This window comes from Podarcis muralis, chromosome 1, assembly GCF_964188315.1.
Source record: "Podarcis muralis chromosome 1, rPodMur119.hap1.1, whole genome shotgun sequence".
Lineage (NCBI taxonomy): Eukaryota > Metazoa > Chordata > Lepidosauria > Squamata > Lacertidae > Podarcis > Podarcis muralis.
Genome location: NC_135655.1, coordinates 27,885,780 through 27,905,855, shown reverse-complemented (window position 1 = coordinate 27,905,855; position 20,076 = coordinate 27,885,780). Strand labels below are relative to the sequence as shown.

General features: G+C 41.9%; 1 long non-coding RNA gene across 2 annotated transcripts in view; it reads right to left on the bottom strand.

Annotated features, from left to right (window-relative positions):
• Window positions 1–1,126: 1,126 nt before the first annotated feature.
• The window catches only part of LOC144327452 (uncharacterized), a 28,041-nt gene continuing 9,091 nt past the window's right edge, over window positions 1,127–20,076 (bottom strand). Inside the window, exons 1-3 of one of the 2 annotated variants that reach the window (XR_013392505.1) lie at window positions 4,956–5,027; window positions 2,364–2,483; window positions 1,127–1,491 (exon numbers count right to left, since the gene is read on the bottom strand). This is a non-coding gene — a long non-coding RNA (uncharacterized LOC144327452). Of the gene's footprint in view, window positions 1,492–2,363; window positions 2,484–4,955; window positions 5,028–20,076 lie in introns of those variants that run through there. The other variant, XR_013392504.1, reaches the window with a different exon arrangement.

Sequence of the window (20,076 nt, the reverse complement as noted above, 5' to 3'; positions counted from 1 at the left end):
CAGGAACCTGTGGTCCTCCAGAGGTTTTTGAACTACAACTTTCATTGCCCCAAACTACCAATAGTCTGGGACAATGGGAGCTGTAGTTCAGCAACAGCCAGATGCCCATAGGTTTCTCATCCCTGGAGTAGATCATTCTGGCCTGAGGATTTGCAGATAGACTGGCCAAGTATAAGGCAGCTTTCTAGAGTCCCAGTCCCAACCATCTCATATTTAGAGCCTTCCTGCTGTTGAGCAATGCTATCCATTAGATGGTATTTCTGTGGATTGATTTGTTTTCTATCCTGACATGCAGAGGCTTAGATCTGGAGCATTTTGTTATTATGTTTGACAGGTAAGTTGCCTCATGGCCTACATCGACTTAAGATGGCACAAGGTCCTTTTCCTTGCCTCTGACACTCACCTGCCAGTATCTAAAACCTAGTTGTATTATGGCTTTGCACTAAATGCCCATGCCTACGGAACATACCTTTCTAATACTTCTGAAGATTTCTCCCCTTAATAGCAGTTTCCATGTTCCTAGCAGATCATTAGGTTTGCAAGGTCACACCCTGGCATTGGACTGGGTTGTTTGTTTGTTTGTTGTTTTTGCAAAATTTGCAGAATATTTTTTTCAGGTACGCATGGGCCACAATTTTTCATCTAGATGTGCACTTCAAAAAATGAGCTATCTGGATAAGGGAAAAGAGAATGCTACTGAGAACGTTTGGGGTCAATGTTACAGCACAAATGGGGAAAACAGCTGTCAGGGGCTGTCTGCCTGACGAAAGCAAGCTGGTAGCCAAGATGGGAGCAATTGCTGCAGAAAGGCAACCTGAAGGCTACTCAGGACATGAGCAATACTTAGAATGAGGAACCAGGCTACAGCCAGAGACTTTATAGCATCAAGTGGAACCAGTGGGCTCTTTCTCTCGCACAGCTCCAGCAAAGCAAGCAGCCACAATACCACCCTTTGACCACCTACAGTAGTGGAACTGAAGCACAGAAGAGAAAGACCAGCAGATCCTCCTCTCTTTCTGTCAGACCACCTGTGCAAAGAGTAAGGCACCTGCATCCCTCTGCCAGGGGACTCAGCTATACAGCTGCAAATAAAACGTTTTGAATGTGTTGTAAAGTGCAATATACAATTGTGAGCTATAGCAAATTCAATGCATTTTTCAAAATGATTTTTTTAAAAGCATTTTGAACAACTTTTTTTTTAATGTGTGTGTAGATTCCACCAGAGTCTCTGGTTTGAGATTTGCAGTGTCTTGCCAAATATGTGTTTGGCACAGGGCTAGAAAAAGCAGCCTCTAGCACTAGCGCTCATTCAGCCAAAAGAACAACCCTAGAAAAACAGAAGAAGAGTCCTGCTGGATCAGACCAAAGGCCCATCTAGTTCAACCTTCTTTTCCCCACAGTGACCAACCAGTTGCCTTGGGGGAACCCACAGGGAAGATAGGAGCACAGCAGCCCTCTCCTGCTGTTGTTCCACAGCAACTGATGAAAGCTCTGTGCAGAAGGAACAAGGGGAAAGGTTGAGATGCTTTTTCAGGTGACATTTTCTTTTGGATAATCTTAGCTGCAAAACTGTACGCTGTCACTTTTGCAGATAAACCACATTATTCTGCAAGAAAGGGTGGAGCATATGAAGAACGATTGTACTTCAGTGCTGTCCTAGCCTCATTGAATCATGGATTTGGAAAGGACACTGAGGACCATATAGTCCAGCCCCCTGCAATGCAGGAATATGCAGCTGTCCCATATGGGGATCGCACCTGCAACCTTGGCATATTTATTTATTTATTTATTTATTTATTTATTTATTTATTTATTCCCTGCCCATCCGGCTTGGTTTCCCCAGCCACTCTGGGCAGCTCCCAACAAAATATTAAAAATACAATAAAACTTCAAACATTAAACACTTCCCTAAACAGGGCTGCCTTCAGATGTCTTCTAAAACTCAGATAGTTGTTTATTTCCTTGACATCTGATGGGAGGGCGTTCCACAGGGCAGGTGCCACTACCGAGAAGGCCCTCTGTCTGGTTCCCTGTAACCTCACTTCCTGCAGTGAAGGAACCGCCAGAAGGCCCTCGGAGCTGGACCTCAGTGTCCAGGCTGAACGATGGGGGTGGAGACGCTTCTTCAGGTATACTGGGTTGAGGCCATGTAGGGCTTTAAAGGTCAGCATCAACACTTTGAATTGTGCTTGGAAACGTACTGGGAGCCAATGTAGATCTTTCAGGACCGGTGTTATATGGTGTATTATCAGCACCATGCTCATAACTGTTGCTGTCCGTCTTCAGTGGGTTTTATGAATCTGTTGTGCTAGCTCTTTCCATGATTGCTACGTTCTCCCATCGAGAAAGCAAAAGAAACTAACCTGCAAGTCTTAGTGGCGGATGAGAGGCTGCAAAGCTCCCTGCATCGCTCTCAGTGATGATCCTCAGCGATACGTGCAAAAGAACCACGTTTCTCCCGGGAAGTAATCAAGTGAACAAACCTGGCAATGAAACACACCTGGATGAGTCAGACCTGATTTTGGAACAAAAACTAACCACCTTGCCTGCCCAACCCAATATAAAAAAAAGCAGTTTCTCTGAAGAGAAAGAAGAAGAAACAGGAAGGTTGGTTCATAATTATTGATGGGAAACATTCCTGAGATAAAATCAAGAATGCAACAAAATCCAAGGCATATGTTGAAAGAAGTGGTTAAAAATTCATCAGGCAACCCCTATTGGCTGGATGTGCTCTAAATGCTGAAGGGAAAAGGGCTGAATATATTATCCCTCATGTGTCCTGTTGGCCTCTTGCAGCCTTCATTTAAGACAATCACATTCCATAGAAGCTGAAGAGCTCCGAGTGTTAATATTTGTGACGCTGAATTGTATCCAAATAAGATATGCTCAAGAGTAGAGCCACTGAAATTAAAAGACTTAATTTAGCCATGACCATTATATTTAATAGGTCTACTGTGAGTAGGAATAGCATTGGCTACATCTTGGAACAGGTTGAGTATGGTAGCTCAGAGACGATAGGTAGCCAAGATCCCAACATCTACCACAATGGAAGGCAACACTCTTGTCAATATTACCTACTTCCCAATTCAATTACCAAAGCCCTCAGGCATTCAGATGAGGTAAAGTATGTTAACTGTTGAAATATATATGGTTATGTTTTCTATATAGTATAGATGGGCAATCTGTGGCTGTGGGGCCGCTTGCAGAATAAGAAGCCCACAGTTCTTCCATTCCCTTCGCTGGAGCCCGTTTGTTCTTGTTTCTTTCCTCTTTTCTCTTTCCACCATCCCCACCCCACCTTTCTATATAATTTCAAAAGAACTGTTGTTGTTGTTTAGTCGTTTAGTCGTGTCCGACTCTTCGTGACCCCATGGACCAGAGGTCCAGGCACTTCTGTCTTCCACTGCCTCCCGCAGTTTGGTCAAACTCATGCTAGAATGGGAAATATGTTGCTTAAAAACACTCCTTTTTTGTTTTTAAACATTTTTCCTAGTTGTATGGCTTGGATAAAAGAAGCCTCCACCCGCCCAGATGTCTTAGAACAACACATATAATCCTGCCTTATGTATGTATGCGTGCATACATGTTAAAATCTGAAAGGAATTACTTCACCTGCTTTCAAGAAGAGTAGCCATATTAGCCTGTTGGAACAAAAAAGAAATTCTGGGTTCAGTCCCTGGCATCTTCAAGATATGCCTGAAACCTTGGAGAGACACTGCCAATCCGTGTCGACAGTACTGAGCTAGATGGAGGTCAGACTTGGCATATGCCAGCTTCCTGCACACCTTACTTTACATCTAAGGTAAAGGTAAAGGTACCCCTGCCCGTACGGGCCAGTCTTGCCAGACTCTGGGGTTGTGCGCCCATTTCACTCAAGAGGCCGGGGGCCAGCGCTGTCCGCAGACACTTCCGGGTCACGTGGCCAGCGTGACATTGCTGCTCTGGCGAGCCAGAGCCGCACACGGAAACGCCGTTTACCTTCCCGCTGGTAAGCGGTCCCTATTTATCTACTTGCACCCGGGGGTGCTTTCGAACTGCTAGGTTGGCAGGCGCTGGGACCGAACGACGGGAGCGCACCCCGCCGTGGGGATTCGAACCGCCAACCTTTCGATCGGCAAGCCCTAGGCGCTGAGGCTTTTACCCACAGCGCCACCCGCGTCCCACTTTACATCTAGTTAGGCCCTAAATGTGAGCAAGCATGACCTTGAAGAAACATTCTTACTTCACTGTGTAGCTGTGAAGTTTTCTTTTCCTCGAGCATCTTTAAATGTTTAGAGTTGAACAAGTCTCTTGCCTGATAACAAAAATGTGTGTGTGTGTGTGTGTGTACACACACACACACAATGGATGAATAAATGAGCTGCCCTTCAGGCAAAGTAAAATAATTGTATAGACAATATGAGCAGCTTGTTGAGAGCTTCTGCTTGACAGTTCCTATCAATAATCAAAATGAGCAAACCCTCAAGAACGTTTGTTTTCCTTTTCTGCTAGTGAGGTCCGACCAACATGTTTGCTTTACGTCTCCTTACCCAGCTAGTATTACACATTCCCTCAAAGAAAAGCCTCTGCCCTTTAGTGGAATAATTATTATTATTTGATTCTGGTAAAGGAAGTCGCTGGCTACTTTTTATTTTTATTTTTAAATGGAATGAGGAAGGCTATTCTGTGGTGCACTCAGAAGCAGGCCAAGAGTTGAGGCTCCCAAGTCCCTTGGCTTCGTCTGCACAGAAGGAGGTGCTAGAAGGCCAAGGAAGTAGAACAGATTCCATGACTTCAGACATGCCCCTACATTAAAAAAACACAAACCCTCTTCCCCTGCAAATAGAAAGCCTGCACACTCTTGCTCTCTCCCAGGCTTGGTTTTTTACTTGCAGAGGGTTTTCTTACTGGGAGCTTTAAAAATGGTAGCTTCCACCTTCAAGACTAAAAAATTGTAGTCTATTCTACCAGTTTACCTGATTCCTCTTCCATTCCGCTACAAGTTGACACCCAGCCTCGGTTTCTTTGGCTAGCCTTCCCAACCTTGGTGCTCTCCATATTTTTGGACTACAACTCCCATCAGCCTCAGCAATGTGCTGGCTGAGGCTGATGGGAGTTGTAGTGCCTTAGGATATAGTTTCTTATTTTAACTATTAGTTACTTCCAAGTAAAATCACTATTACATTTACATCCAATACAGTGGTACCTCAGGCTAAGTACTTAATTCGTTCCGGAGGTCAGTTCTTAACCTGAAACTGTTCTTAACCTGAAGCACCACTTTAGCTAATGGGGCCTCCTACTGCCGGAGCATGATTTCTGTTCTCATCCTGAAGCAAAGTTCTTAACCTGAGGTAATATTTCTGGTTTAGCGGAGTCTGTAACCTGAAGCGTATGTAACCTAAAGCATATGTAACCCGAGGTACCACTCTAAATTGGTCTGTCAATTGCTTCAGACCTTCCAAGTATTCCTATTTTCCAGGGACAACCCTGATTTAGAGAAGCCGTCCCAGTTTCTGATTTGATCCTGGAATGTTCCGTTTTCCTTAGGATGTCCCTATTTTCACTGAATAATTGTCGGAAGGTATGGAGTTATCTGACTCCAAAGCTGTCTGAAAGCAATAATCCATAGGGAAGTTTTTTTAAATGTTTAATTTTGTTGTTTTTAATATGTTGGAAGCTGTCCAGAGTGACTGGGGCAACCCAGTAAGATGTGTGGAGTATAAATAGTAAAATTATCATTATGGACTGGGACGTCCCTATTTTCATTGGAGAAATGTTGGAGGGTATGCTGCTTCTGTCTGGCCACAAACGCAGGCTTGAGACCAACAGCACAGAATCCTTGAGAGAGCCCTAGACTAAAAAACAAAACACCTTTCTTGAGGCAGAGAGCATAAAATATTCCTGGCCATTACTACTTGGGACTGCAGGTAGTGAATGTTCTCCCATCTATTAAAATCAAACCAGCAGACCTCCCTGCACATACATTGAAAACTTGGAAAGTCAGAAAGTCAGAAAGAAGTCAAGTGCACAACTGTAGCCTTCTTCCTGATACCCTAGTTTGCTATGAGTGGGGATTTCCCCCCACCCTTTATTGCTGGGAATTTGACTGTGCATTGTCTACTCTTGCAGCTTGAAGTGGTACATGTCAAGGCACGTTTTGTCATGTGGAGAACTGTTTGCATACATTCCTTTGGTTTTCAATTGTTGTGCCCTGGTGGAACGGCATGCCTGGCCAATTGTCTTACCATCATTTTCTCTTTCTGCACACTTTTTATGAGAAAACATGAGGAAAGAAGAAGAAATTGCATAGAGAAGGAGGGACGATTACACAAGAATAATAAAAATTAAAAGCCGTAGTATGAAGCACTATTAGCCTCCCATCAGTGTGTGTACCAGGGCAGCATAAAAAGAAATCTTCATCTCTGGTATGGATGGTAGGTGGGATGGGTGACTGCATAGACAACCACTTGCAATAGGAATTGCACCAGCAGCTGGTCCTTCTAGGAGGCTGACCATCATTCCGTGTGTGTGTGTGTGTGTGTGTGTGTGTGTGTGTGGAATAAGGAGCTTAAGTCAAAATTAAACCATCATGTCACAAGTTTTCTGCATTGTAGGGGGTTGGACTAGATAATGCTTGTGGTCCCTTCCAAGTCTATGATTCTATGCTTGCTGTGATCATGGCACCTTCATCTTAAATCTTCATCTGAGGCTCTTCCAACAAGAAATACTCCAAGGAGTAGACTAGACCTCTGAATGACTCTTCCACTTAGGCATCCGAACCAATGCTAACTGCTGGAGAATCAGAGCACTGCAGACTAATTTCTCCCACCTCTTTTGGGACTATGTTGCCATTGCATATTTCTGGAAAGAAGTAACAAGAAGAATTAACATGATCTTAAACAAATCCTATCATATTACATTTCTCCATGCTGCTATAAAACACATAATTTTAAAATGGGACATGTCTACCCAATAGAGAGCCTGGGTTCACAGAGCATCCTCCTAGTCAAACACAGATTTCCCCAATCAGGTGTCCTCCAGATGCTGTTGGATTCCCATGGCCATTGGCAATGCTGAATGAGGCTGATGGGAGTTGGAGAAAACAGAAAAGCCTCTAGATTCCTCATGATGACCAATGGGTAAAAAACCTCTTCGGCCTCACAGCTTATGAACAAATAAGTAAAGGTAAAGGGACCCCTGACTATTAGGTCCAGTCACGGACGACTCTGGGGTTGCGGCACTCATCTCACTTTACTGGCCGAGGGAGCCGGCGTACAGCTTCCGGGTCATGTGGCCAGCATGACTAAGCCGCTTCTGGCAAACCAGAGCAGCGCACGGAAATGCCGTTTACCTTCCCGCTGGAGTGGTACCTATTTATCTACTTGCACTTTGACGTGCTTTCGAACTGCTAGGTTGGCAGGAGCAGGGACCAAGCAACAGGAGCTCATCCCGTCGCGGGGATTCGAACTGCTGACCTTCTGATCGGCAAGTCCTAGGCTCTGTGGTTTAACCCACAGCACCACCCGCGTCGCTCTTATGAACAAATACTTTACATGGAAAGAGGGGTGAGAGAAATTGCATTACATTTGGCAGAATTTCTTAGAAATCTGGGTGGACTAAAAAGATGGGTATCTCCCTCTGGTACCTCCCATCATGAACTATACCATGTTTTGTTTTGCTTTTCTTTTTCTTTCTTTTTTTTCTTCCCACTATAGTTCCTTTATAACCATTCTTCTTTTTTCTATACAGTATATATTACCAAATCTCCCATGTCACCAAAAATATAAATGAGAAAGGCAGGAGGTCTTTTATTGTAAAAATCTCAAACAAAAATCTATAAACAATTTTTAAAAGGCTTCCACTAGGGATATCACAAAACCCATAGATTTTGTATGCATAAAGAAGTCTATATTACAGATAAATATCCTAAACAGGCAGCAAATATTATTGTCATATTTTTTTCAGTGGATAGTGTTCATTTAATCATAGAAGCTCCATTAACAAGTAATGTCAAAAACAGCCCTCAAAATGTCAAGCATCATTAACCTGTGGTGGCAAATATTCTTAAATGAAATTATTATGATGTGGGTTTCACTAATTAATATCACTCCAGTTACATAGTTTAATGATAGGAATGCATTACTGTTAAGTTGTCTAGGCAGCAAGCCATTATTTTCCAGTGCCCAGACTCTGTACATCTTGCTAAAGTTCTCTAAAATCAGCTGAATGCAATCTCAGGATGGTGGGGAAAAGCACAGCATTTGAAAGAATGAATGCTGTATTCACTTACGAAACAAACAAAAAGCTTTGGAGTCTGGATTATTGGTTCTTTAATCAGGTTGGGGAGAATCCGTAAGTAATACAGCTAGTGGTAGCCCAATTCTGGTGTCACCTGTAACCCTGAGATGTCTGCAAACATGACATGAAGGCTGGCAACATGACCCTTGCCATGTGGAAGTCCCTTGCAGACGACCGTAGTGCCTGGCAACAGGAAGTCAAGTTGTGTATCCGTAGCAGTGACCAGAGGAGGAATGACCTCTGGGAGGAGCGCAGAGAGAAGAAATGCCATGGTTCATCTGCAGCAGCACAACCAGATGCCTTCATCTGCCCCAGCTGCAATGAAACATGTCTCCCCCACATCAGTCTCTATAGCCACAGCAGGTGCTGCAACCAGCCAATAGTTTGACCTCACCCCCAAAGGCGCACCCTTCCATTGTCTTCCGATGCAGTCGGATGCCAACTCAACATATAATTTGAGTTCAAAGCTGATGTTTTCCTACCTGGTCAGAGATCCCATTGTTCTCTGTTTATCTTCTTCCTAAAGTTTGCCTTAAAATGCCTAACATTTCAATGCATTTTGAGGCACAAAGGTGTGTAAGTCAAGATGAGACTCAATGGTTTAGCACCTGGTTATGATTCAGGAGTTAAGTACACTAACTCATGCAAAATAAAACCTTAGAGTTATACTTTTTTTAAAAAAAAACCCAACAACTATAAGGGGCTCTATTTTTATACCAAAAAAAGAGAGAGTTAAAATTGGTGCAGATACTCCACAAAATTGGATCTGTTTAGTAATGTCAACACAAATAGCCCCAATTCAGCAAGCAAGCATCTTTACCACATGTCTAAATTTAAGTCTGGGAATCATCTCAGTGGCGGCGGCAGAGTTTGCTTAGCAGTGAACTCACTTGCGGCGCCCAAAGAGAAATAAAATATCACCAGCATCACCATTACTCCTTTGCAGTGGTTTATTTTATTTATTTATTTATTTATTTTAAAAAAATGATTTTAAAAAGGCAGAATGATATTTTTGCATTGTTTGGGCACCGAAGGGCTAAATGTTCGGCCTCATTAAACTTTATGAGAGAAATAGAGAAAGTAGCAACGGACTTAATAATAATAATTATGTTGCACTGTTCCACTCTGAAGTGGCATACCAATATGAAATCATCTGTGCCAAAGAAAGAGGCCTTGAAGTTTTAAAAGGCCCATTGAATTTAGTGGAAATGCTGCCCCTGTTGCTTTATGAGCTGTTTGCAAAGAGCCGCCATTAGAATCGCTTAAAGGCTAACCCTGATGCACACAAAGAGATAAGCTGTATAATTATAAAGGAAAACATATGAGCTGGAAACCTGAAAATGCTCCTTTAGAATCAATCTTACCCCTTATAATAGGGCTCATGCAAGATGGTCTGAAGGATGCAGCCTTAATTCCCGTGCAGCGTCAGTTAGCATTAAGGGGAATTTAGTCCTTGAAACTGACTATGACATATATTCTGTTCTCATTGATTGCATGTATTTGTTAAGAAACAAAAACAGTATATTGAAGAAAATAAGGAAAATGTTTTAATTAAATGAAAAAGCTGGACACCGATTGAAGTATTTATTATGATTGTGTTTATAGTTATTTATTTATAATATTTATATACCTGTTGGCATTTATAGGATGTTGTTAAGCCACACCTTCATGGCTGGTGCGCATTAAGCTGCCTCAACTCATTTATCTGTTAATAAGTGTAAGATATACCTCTGATCTATTATACATTTTTATATTGATTAACTTGAGTGGCCTGAATTGGCAGGTGGATTATTTGCTCATGAAAAATAATGGCTGATGGCTCATGTTGTAGAAGGTGCTTGCTTCAACTGTGAACTGAAATCACCCTTCCTAGAAAAGATCTGATTTCAAAAGGTTTTTTTCCTGAGAAAATGGACTCTTAACAGTGGCCAAGCACAACAGGAAGCTGACCTTAAACTGAGTCAGACCATCTGTTCCTTTAGCTCTGGATTGTCTAAAATGGCTGATAGCAAATCTCTAGGGTTGGTCTCTCCCCCAGTTACAAACCTGCCCTGTAAAAGGTAAAGGTAAAGGACCCCTGGATGGTTAAGTCTAGTCAAAGGCAACTATAGGGTGCGGTGCTCATCTTGGTTTTCAGGTCGAGGGAGCCGTCATTTGTCATAGAGTAGGAAGAGACCACAAGGGCCATCGAGTCCAACCCCCTGCCAAGCAGGAAACAAACAGACAGCTTTCCGGGTCACGTGGCCAGCATGACTAAACAGCTTCTGGCACAACGGAACACCATGACGGAAACCAGAGCACACAGAAACACTGTTTACCTTTCCACCACTACTTGCACTGGACTTGAAAATGGAAAGCATAATGCTGGTGGTCAACAAAAGAGGTTTAAAGACTGTCTCAAGGCAAATCTTAAAAAATGTAGTTTTTTCCAACTGACAACTGGGAGACACTGGCCTATGAGTGCTCCAGTTGGAGAATAGCCTTTACCAAACGTGTCATGGGCTTTGAAGACACTCAAACTCAGGATGCAAAGGAGAAACGTGCTAAGAGGAAGGCACACTTGGCAAATCCACACCGTGATCAACTCCCGTCCAGAAACCAATGTCCCCACTGTGGAAGGACGTGTGGATCCAGAATTGGCCTCCACAGTCACTTACGGACTCACTGTTAAAACCATGTTTATGGAAGACAATCTTACTTGGCTACAAGTGATCGCCGAAGAAGAAGAAGAGAAGAAGAAGAAGAAGAAGAAGAAGAAGAAGAAGAAGAAGAAGAAGAAGAAGAAGAACTTGAACTTGCACTGGCATGCTTTTGAACAGCTAGGTTGGCAGGAGCTGGAATAGAGCAACGGGAGCTCACCCCATTGCGGGGATTCAAACAGCCGACCTTCCGATCGGCAAGCCCAAGAGGCTCAGTGGTTTAGACCACAGCGCCACCCACATCCCTGTATTCAATGTGTGTAATGAGGACCTGCATTTTTATATAGAATAGCAGCCTGAGGAGGGTGCTCTTTTGAATGTAGCAGTAGGAAGGCAGTGAAGCTTAACCCTTTCTGTACCAAGCACTGTTCTGCTCAAAATCCCCCACCACCACTCTCAGCAATGAGCAGGGAGATCTGCTTTTCATTTTTCTTTCAAACAATAAAATAAGATACCAAGACTTTGTTTCACAGCTTTGCACATAATGGTTAGTTTGTCCCCCATTCTCTGTCCTTTGGCAGGTCACCATCTGCCAGCTTCAGTTCCCCATCTATAAAATGGGACCAACAGTAACTCATCTCATGGAATTGCTTTGGGATTGAATACAATAAAGGCTGTGAACCACTTAGCAAAGACCGAACATGCTGTAAAAATGGTACAGAGTATACATGAGCTGTATGAATTACCAGCTGGGGATAGTTAATTCCTGAGAGACATTCATTATAGGATATGTTACTGTGACCCGACCGTTTAACAAAAACATTTTCCATTTACATTAACACTTTAAAAAATTGACACCAGCTGCTCTAATGGCACTGGCTTGCATTCCCTGCTGGTCTATGAAACAAAGCCAATGTACACTCTGCCTCCCCCCAGACAGGCAGCCCCCACAAGTGCTTTAAAATAGACAAACAAATACCAGCCATTGTGCCTCTCACCTTTACTACGCTGTGTAATTCAGTAAAGGATGGCACACGTGTTGAGCATGTGGACCTCAAGTTGCAGTCCTAAAAGACTTACCAGAGAATAGGTTTCATTGAAGACAGTGGGGATTGTAGGGATGGGAGAGACATTCAATTCAGTTAGCATTTAAAGGTGAACCTACATCATTTGCACTTCCCCAAGCAAAGGGTGAAACACACCCATCCCTTGAATTTTGTACTTCTCTGTGTGTTCACAAGTGTGTTCTCCAGCCAAGCAGTGTATACAAAAATATGCATAATAAAGTGTACATAAAAATGCTTATATCTGTGAGAATAACACACAAAAGTGTGTGGTATTAGGGGGAAATTGGTTTGCAAAAATGTGTCTATTACGTTAGGCAAAAATTTGCACTAAAATGCTGAATATTTTTTCCTGAGGACTTTAAATGAATCAGAAAACGGATGTGGAAATTCTGAAGAACTGAACTTAAGGCTGGGAAAATGAGAAACTGAAATTCAGGTATAGTCACCCAACCCCAGAGGCTTACTTTTGAACAAACCTGCATAGCACCGTGCTGTACGTTGTTAACATTTGCTCAGTGGATACCTAGATAAGGGATTCATCTGGATTGGGGAAAAGAGAGATGCAAATAAATGGAAGAAACTAACTATGACCTTTTGAGAATCACCAAGCACACATTATCATTTATCAGCATTCATTATCATTTATCTAATGAGGCAGATAATATATATTTCAAGTGCTTTTAACAAGGAGTAAACCTTAAGTGCATGTCTAAAAGAAGACAGCCCTGCTAGATTCCATAGCACCTACTGCTATGAAAAGAGAGGCTAGTACCACAGCCTTAAGCACTTTTAAGTCCTCCTGATGGAAGAGTTAAAATAGGACCTGTCTTTTTTGCTTGTGTATCAGTGCTGCTATTAGTAGTAGATGAAGAAGTAGTATTAACAACAATAATTTTAAAAATGATAATTGAATTGAAATGAAGTCAATGAATGGCTCCAAGCTTAATCATCAATCCAATGCAAGATCTCCCTCCACCCTGCTCTGCTGGCTGTTCCCATGAAGTGACGGCATAGGGTTGGCATATTTCCAGAAATTCTGGGATGTATGGCAACCTTAGATGACACCATCACTCTGCTGGCATGGAGCTCCAAATGAGCAGGTGGAAATTCCCAAAGTTGGGCCTTCAGAAAGCCCCCAAATGTTCTGGGGTGTTCTGAGGCTGGAGCTGAGGATTAGACTGTGACTTCTCTGCTCCACCACACTTCACCTGCCCAGACAAGGTTTGGATGGTCCTGTAAGTCGAGCTTGGAGTAGACCCACTGAAATAAAAAGGGACTGAATCTCCCTTGATTTCAATGGGTCTACTCTAAGGATGGCTAAGTTTGGATCTAACACTATTAGTTTAGCTAATAACCCCGAACATATATAAAATAAGTGTGAGTGCATTTTTATATTATTATTATTATTATTATTTAATATATAAAACAGTTAAAACAAGTGAATTTATTAAAACAATGTTTAAAAACCTATAGAGAGCGAGAGATGAGAGATGATAGATTAGATAGATAGATAGATAGATGATAGATTAGATAGATAGATAGATAGATAGATGATAGATAGATAGATAGATATAGATCGGCTTAAAACAACAACATATACATAACCTCAATCAGAGGCTGGATCTAGACACATAAAAAATGTGATTCAGTTAAACACACTGTAAACTTCATAAAGGGAAATCCTGTTGGCAAAAGACAAGACTCCACAGAGCATTGTATCACAGTGTTATAACTCATATAAAATGTTTTTTTTCTTCACTGATGTAGCTGAGTCCCAAATCTGAAACAGATACCAACAGGGATACTGTAAATATTCTTTAAGGATTGTAGCTTTATTCTGTATTTCAAGTGTGATTTATTTCTTTATTTTGCAGAAACAAATGCTCTAAATTGGAGTAAAACTAGGCAGTTTCCAAGCAAGAAAACATTCGCTTTTTTTTATTTCTGTGGAATGGTAACTCTGAAGTGTATAAATATCCTATCTCCACAAGACAGAAAACAGAGTCTCTCTCTTGCTCTCTAAGATTATCCATCTCATTTGGGAGCAGAGTTCAGGATATCTAGGTTTTAAATTCCAGGTCCTGCACTTTGTGAATATGGGCAAATCATATAATCCCTTGGTGTCTCCATCTGTAAGATGGAGATAATAAATTTCTACACAACACAAGTTTGATTTCAGCTGGGCAGTTGGAGCCTATGAATTGACTGTGTGTGCTGTAGAACAGTCAGTGGTGTCAGCAAGCCCCATTCCTGGCTTGTGAATGAGGACTGGCTAGGTCTTGGCTGCTTGCAAAGAAATACCCATCCACTTTGTTACTCTTGTATTTAACAGATGCATACATAAGCGAGTTTCTCTGGCTTGTCCAGGACAGAAGAGAAAGATGGAAACCCATGCTATCCACATCCATGAATGTGCATAGTAGGAGGAATTTGCATTAAAATGCTGATAATTTTGTATCTAAAAAAATCACAGTGGAAATGTAGAAAAACAAGAAAACAAAATCAGTACAGTATATCCCTACCACCCAATGAGCAAATTTGTTTAGGAGATATTATGGACACAGCCTGTTGTAATACTTTCTGTCGCTATCTCTCTTTTTATAGAAGGCAATGGCATTATTACTAGAGAACAGAAGGGGACTAGATAGCAGAATGAAATGGACCTGTGTGATTGCATCAGTCTTTGTAGTGTTTTGTCAGTGACAGGCCCAAAGGAGCAGCTCTGAAACGACGGCCTTTGCTTGGCAAAAGATAACGCTGACAAATCCAGGGAGAAAGTAAAATAAACCCATGAGAACTATTCTGAGCTTGCAATACAAACAGAATTGACCTTCCTAGAGTAATGCGCCCTGATGTCTTGCATGTTCATTTGGCACTGTTGTAGCTTGGCTTAGACCTCTCACAATGAACAGCCATAACCAGTTCAAGGCTTGATCAATGTCTGTGAAGCTCCTGCTAGTACTGCCACCGCATTATCTTTGGCTGCTGCGAAGCTCCTAATAGCAACAAGATTCTCTTCTCTTCTAGTTGGGCTCGCCTCATTTCATAGGATCTTGCAGAGGAGCCACTGAAGGAAAGCTGTTCTTTATTATTGTACCTGTTCAATGCAATCCCTTTCAAGCAGGACAGCCAAGGCTTGACCGGAAAGGCGCAGCTATGTAGAGCAAGGATACACTTTTCCTAGACTTCTGCCAGCATATCCCGGATCTCCCTGGTCAGGGCAGGATGTCTGCAGTCATTTTGGGTCTTCTAACAAGACGATCATGTCATGGTTGCCAAACTCCAGAATAAAAAAGCCACCGGAGCAATTTTGGCTGGTTTGAACATAGACGGCTTTGCTTTTTCTTTTTTTCTTTTTAAGCGCCACTTAGAACATTTTCCTTATTTCCAAGCCAGCAGCTAGCATAGCAGGACAAATTTGCTTTTACCTGATATGGTTATGAATGGTTTTATAATAATGTTCCACCACAGATCCACAAATCTGTTGGTTTGTCCGCCTCTTTCTGAGCATTTTTGCTGGTTTGGGTGGAAGAGGTGCCATCACAAAGATGAGGGAAAATAAAAGGTTGTATTTGGAGAGAGAGTCTTGAGGACAACCCAGGAACTGCATAGGGAAATGGCATGGTGTTCCTGTGCTTTGGAGCTACATTGGTGCCCTTATGCAGTGCTTTTTTCGGGGGGGCGCAGGGGGACGCATACCCCTAAACATTTTGTGAATCTAGGTTTGGCCTCATTGAGAGGCAGAATTTCAATATGAGTAGGAAAATGAGAGTACCCCTAAACATTTTTTTAGAAGAAGAAAAAAGCACTGCCCTTATGTACACATTACTCTAATCCCCAGTTTAATCTCAGACCCAGTGTTTTTTTTTCTGGGGGGACACAGGGGTACGCATACGCAGTCCAATCTGGGCATCTGGCATAGATGATTTAAAAATAATCTTAACGGTAAATAAATATCATCCTTTTAAAAAACCCCACCCCTTTTTACTACAGCTGTGGCTAACACCATATTTTTTAAAAACAAAAACTTTGTGTTCAATAAATTCTTTTGAAACCCATTTTGAATGAAAGATGTTATAGAATCCAGCATTCTGCAGTGAAGCATAATAATACACTTCCTGAATGCCTAAAACATCTTTGATATAAATGACTGAACAATAAGGAAGTCATGAGAACCAAAGATGTGTGGGCACTCAGAAATTTGAGGAATGAAATAATGCTCCACTTTCTCTGCTTAGTCTGATAGATGACTGTACGTCCTGAACATTTCTGCACAGAACGATGGAGAATATGGAAAATTCATTTCAAAAAACGCATCATTTACTCCAAATATTCACTTAGCATGCAAAGAGTGTGCCCGGATGGGACATAATGTTTCTTTTATTTATGGCAGAATATAACTACGTACACTTCAGTAAAAAGGGCACCAGTTATAAGCAGTCCCATTCAGAAATTCCTTACAAATGATGGATCACAAGTTCAGTCTTTTTTTCAGGGGGGGTTTCAGTCTCTTTTTTTCCCCCTTTTGTCGGTCAAGGGAAGCACATTGTGTCAGAACTTATGTTTGCAGCTTCCAGTAATATTTGCATACAGATTTTAAGTACCGTATTTTTTGCTCTATAAGACTCACTTTTTCCCTCCTAAAAAGTAAGGGGAAATGTGTGTGCGTCTTATGGAGCGAATGCAGGCTGCACAGCTATCCCAGAAGCCAGAACAGCAAGAGGGATTGCTGCTTTCACTGCGTAGCGATCCTTCTTGCTGTTCTGGCTTCTGAGATTCAAAATATTTTTTTTCTTGTTTTCCTCCTCCAAAAAACTAGGTGCGTCTTGTGGTCTGGTGCGTCTTATAGAGCGAAAAATACGGTAACAATAATACTGTATGCATTACAAATTCTGAGCATTGGTTTGGTATCTCAAGAAGTTAGAATTGCTGCATAAAATTGGTATGTTTCTATGGCTTGGATAGCTGAAGCTGGACCATAGAGACTAATGTTACTCAGAGTTGTTCCAATGGTGAAAACAGGTTTCATAGTTGAACAGATAATATTATAGCAATGCATTATATATATAAATCAGAGACAGGGTTGCCAAAGTTTTTGCACAGATGAGCACATTTGGAATTTTGAAAAGGGCTGTGGGTGCCAGTCACAAAGAGGACAGTGTGGTGTCTTTACTGACCACAAAATGGATGCACTGGGCAGAAAACAGATATGTGTCCTCCATCAGCTGCCTCATCAATGTGGGAAAAGGCACCTTATGTCTTATGTCTTGCATTTGGGCGTCCCAAAGACATCTGGTTGGCTACTTTGAGAACTGGATGCAGGACAAGATGGGCCTTTGGTCTGATGAAGCTCTTACGTTCCTATGTCCAGCAACCAAGATGGATGTATTCCCCTTATTCTCAGTGTAGGTCATCCTTCAATGCAATCAAAACTGTCTCAGCCCCAGAAACAGCCCCAGAAAGGACCTAAATGAGCCACATCATGCAGGAAAACTTTGAGTGAAAACTTTGCTATCTTTGCGTACAATAAGATAATTCAATAATTTGTTTGGGTGTTTTGTTTTGTTTTTGCTCTTTTCTGGCATAGAACAGCTGCCTTATATCCTCTAGTCATGGTAGCCTTATTTCATACAAATTAAAATGTGTCTCAAACATGAAAGGCAGGATTTCTGCAGCTAAGTGTGGTTTCCTTCCCCCTCCCCCAGAAAAGCACAATGAAATATGCACTTCATCACTCTGTTGAACGAGGTCTTACAGAAGGTTGTTGAGGGGTTTTTTCTTGCTGACACCCAATAACCCATCAAAATGTGAGGCATAAATTCATCAGCATATAAATGAAAGGATCTAAGACTTACTTGGGCGCAATAGCTGAATCCTTTTTAAAGATTTCCATTATTTCTAGTATTATTGTTTATCAAAAATAAAGCTATTTTCCACTATGATTTACTGAGCATTTATTCTCAGATTTATTTGGAATAGGATGGATTTCCATTTTTATACCTTTCTCTAAGATCAGGGTAACAAATAAATGCACTATCCTGTAAGAAAATTTGAGGACTCATTAACTGAGGCTTGTTGTCCCTTGCAGTATTTTTCTGTTTTAATTCAATGGGGGAGGGGTTTAAACTCTCCCTTGACTTGGTTTAGTTTCCTTACCGGAAGCTTCTTCTCACCTGGATCTGAAGTGGTGCCCAGGGTCTGCGGTATACACTGCTAGAAAAAGCTCCAGATTTGAGCTACTAGAGAGGCCATGAGTAACTGGTTGTCAGGATGTAAATTTCAGAATACTGTAAATAAAAAGCAACCAACACAGTTTCTTCTAATTCTACCTGTCCCCAACCTGGTGCCTTCGAGGTGTTGCTGGACTACAACTCCCTTCATCCTTGTCCACTGTCATGCTGATGGGGATTGTAGTCCCAAAATATGGAGGGCACTAAGATGGCGAAGGCTGGCCTAGAGTCAAACACTAAAGGGGTCATTCCAGAGTACTTCTCTGTGTGATAAGAATAACAAATAGAAGCTTCGGTGATTTTCCTCATTCTCATACTTAAACTGCCTTTCAGTGATTAGAAAGGTCACTGAGATGCAAAGACTGCATTCCAGTTTATTGCGTTAGCTTTATTAGTTTTAATGCTAGCACTTCTGTCCCAATTTTTAATGTTCCTTTTACACTGTAGTAGTATGTGGGTGGCTCTGTGGGTTAAACCACAGAGCCTAGGACTTGCCGATCAGAAGGTCGGCGGTTCGAATCCCCGCGATGGGGTGAGCTCCCGTTGCTTGGTCCCAGCTCCTGCCAACCTAGCAGTTCGAAAGCACGTCAAAGTGCAAGTAGATAAATAGGTACTGCTCCAGTGGGAAGGTAAACGGCATTTCTGTGCGCTGCTCTGGTTTGCCAGAAGCGGCTTAGTCATACTGGCCACATGACCTGGAAGCTGTACACCGGCTCCCTCAGCCAATAAAGCGAGATGAGCACCACAACCCCAGAGTCGGTCATGACTGGACCTAATGGTCAGGGGTCCCCATTACCCCTTTACCTTTACCACTATGTTGCACTAAATTTCAAATAGGAGGAAAGAACTGTGTACTGGGATACCACATTTGTCACATGAGTGGCAGTGATCACGAAAATTGTGGGAAACATTACAGTGCAAAGCTATATATGGGCAATTGTAAATCTACTTCTTACTTTTTGGAGCAATAATTTTGCATACGATGAAAGCCAATCTCAATTACTGAGTTTGTTTTAGCTCCTTTGAATATAAACTGATTTTATGTTAGCCTTGTAGTTTGTTACACACGTGTGTGTGTGTGACATATCTCCAAGCTTTCAAATGAATGAACTTTTCCTTAAGAGTGTTTTACACAAGTTATTCCATAAGTGCTTCCATGATATATGATTATAATAAGGGTTTAAAAAGAAATATTTCTAGTGATATTGTTGTGCGATGTGCTTTCTTCCAAAATTCCATGCATAAAGCCCCCCACCCCCACCCACCCCAAAATACTTGACATGCAATTAGACAAGGAGATCTTTGACCTTTCTCAGACTTCCAACTTTTGAGAAACAACTTTCTTTCTTTTGTGACATTCCTGTAAGTCAAACTGATTAAATGTCGCTCAAAAGCCCATTCTCAGATTGCTCAGCAGGGCAAAGCCAGAAGACCAGAGCCCAGTGAGAGGTCTTGATCTTGTGGACAATGTGTTCTTTCAATACCTTCCCATCTTTTCGCTCTTTTTGATCCCAAAGCCTCAGGTTATTTCATAGAGTTCATGAACCTGACATGGAAAATCTGACCTTTGTGAAAACAAATCTTTGATCTGTCCTGAGCTATAGATGTTGGTCCCCCCCCCCCATTTTTCTTCCCTGAAGTCTGAAATGCTTTGCAAATGTTCAACACTGGTAGGAAAATAAGCAAAGGCAGTTCTGCCATGGCGGTGGCCTTGACAGCATTCTAGCTGGACACGACTAAACAACGACAAGCTAAGGGTTTGCCAATTCAGGAGCCCATTAGAATCATAGAGTTGGAAGGGACCACAAGAATGACCTGGTCCAACATGCTGCAATGCAGGAATCTCAACTAAAGTATCCAGGA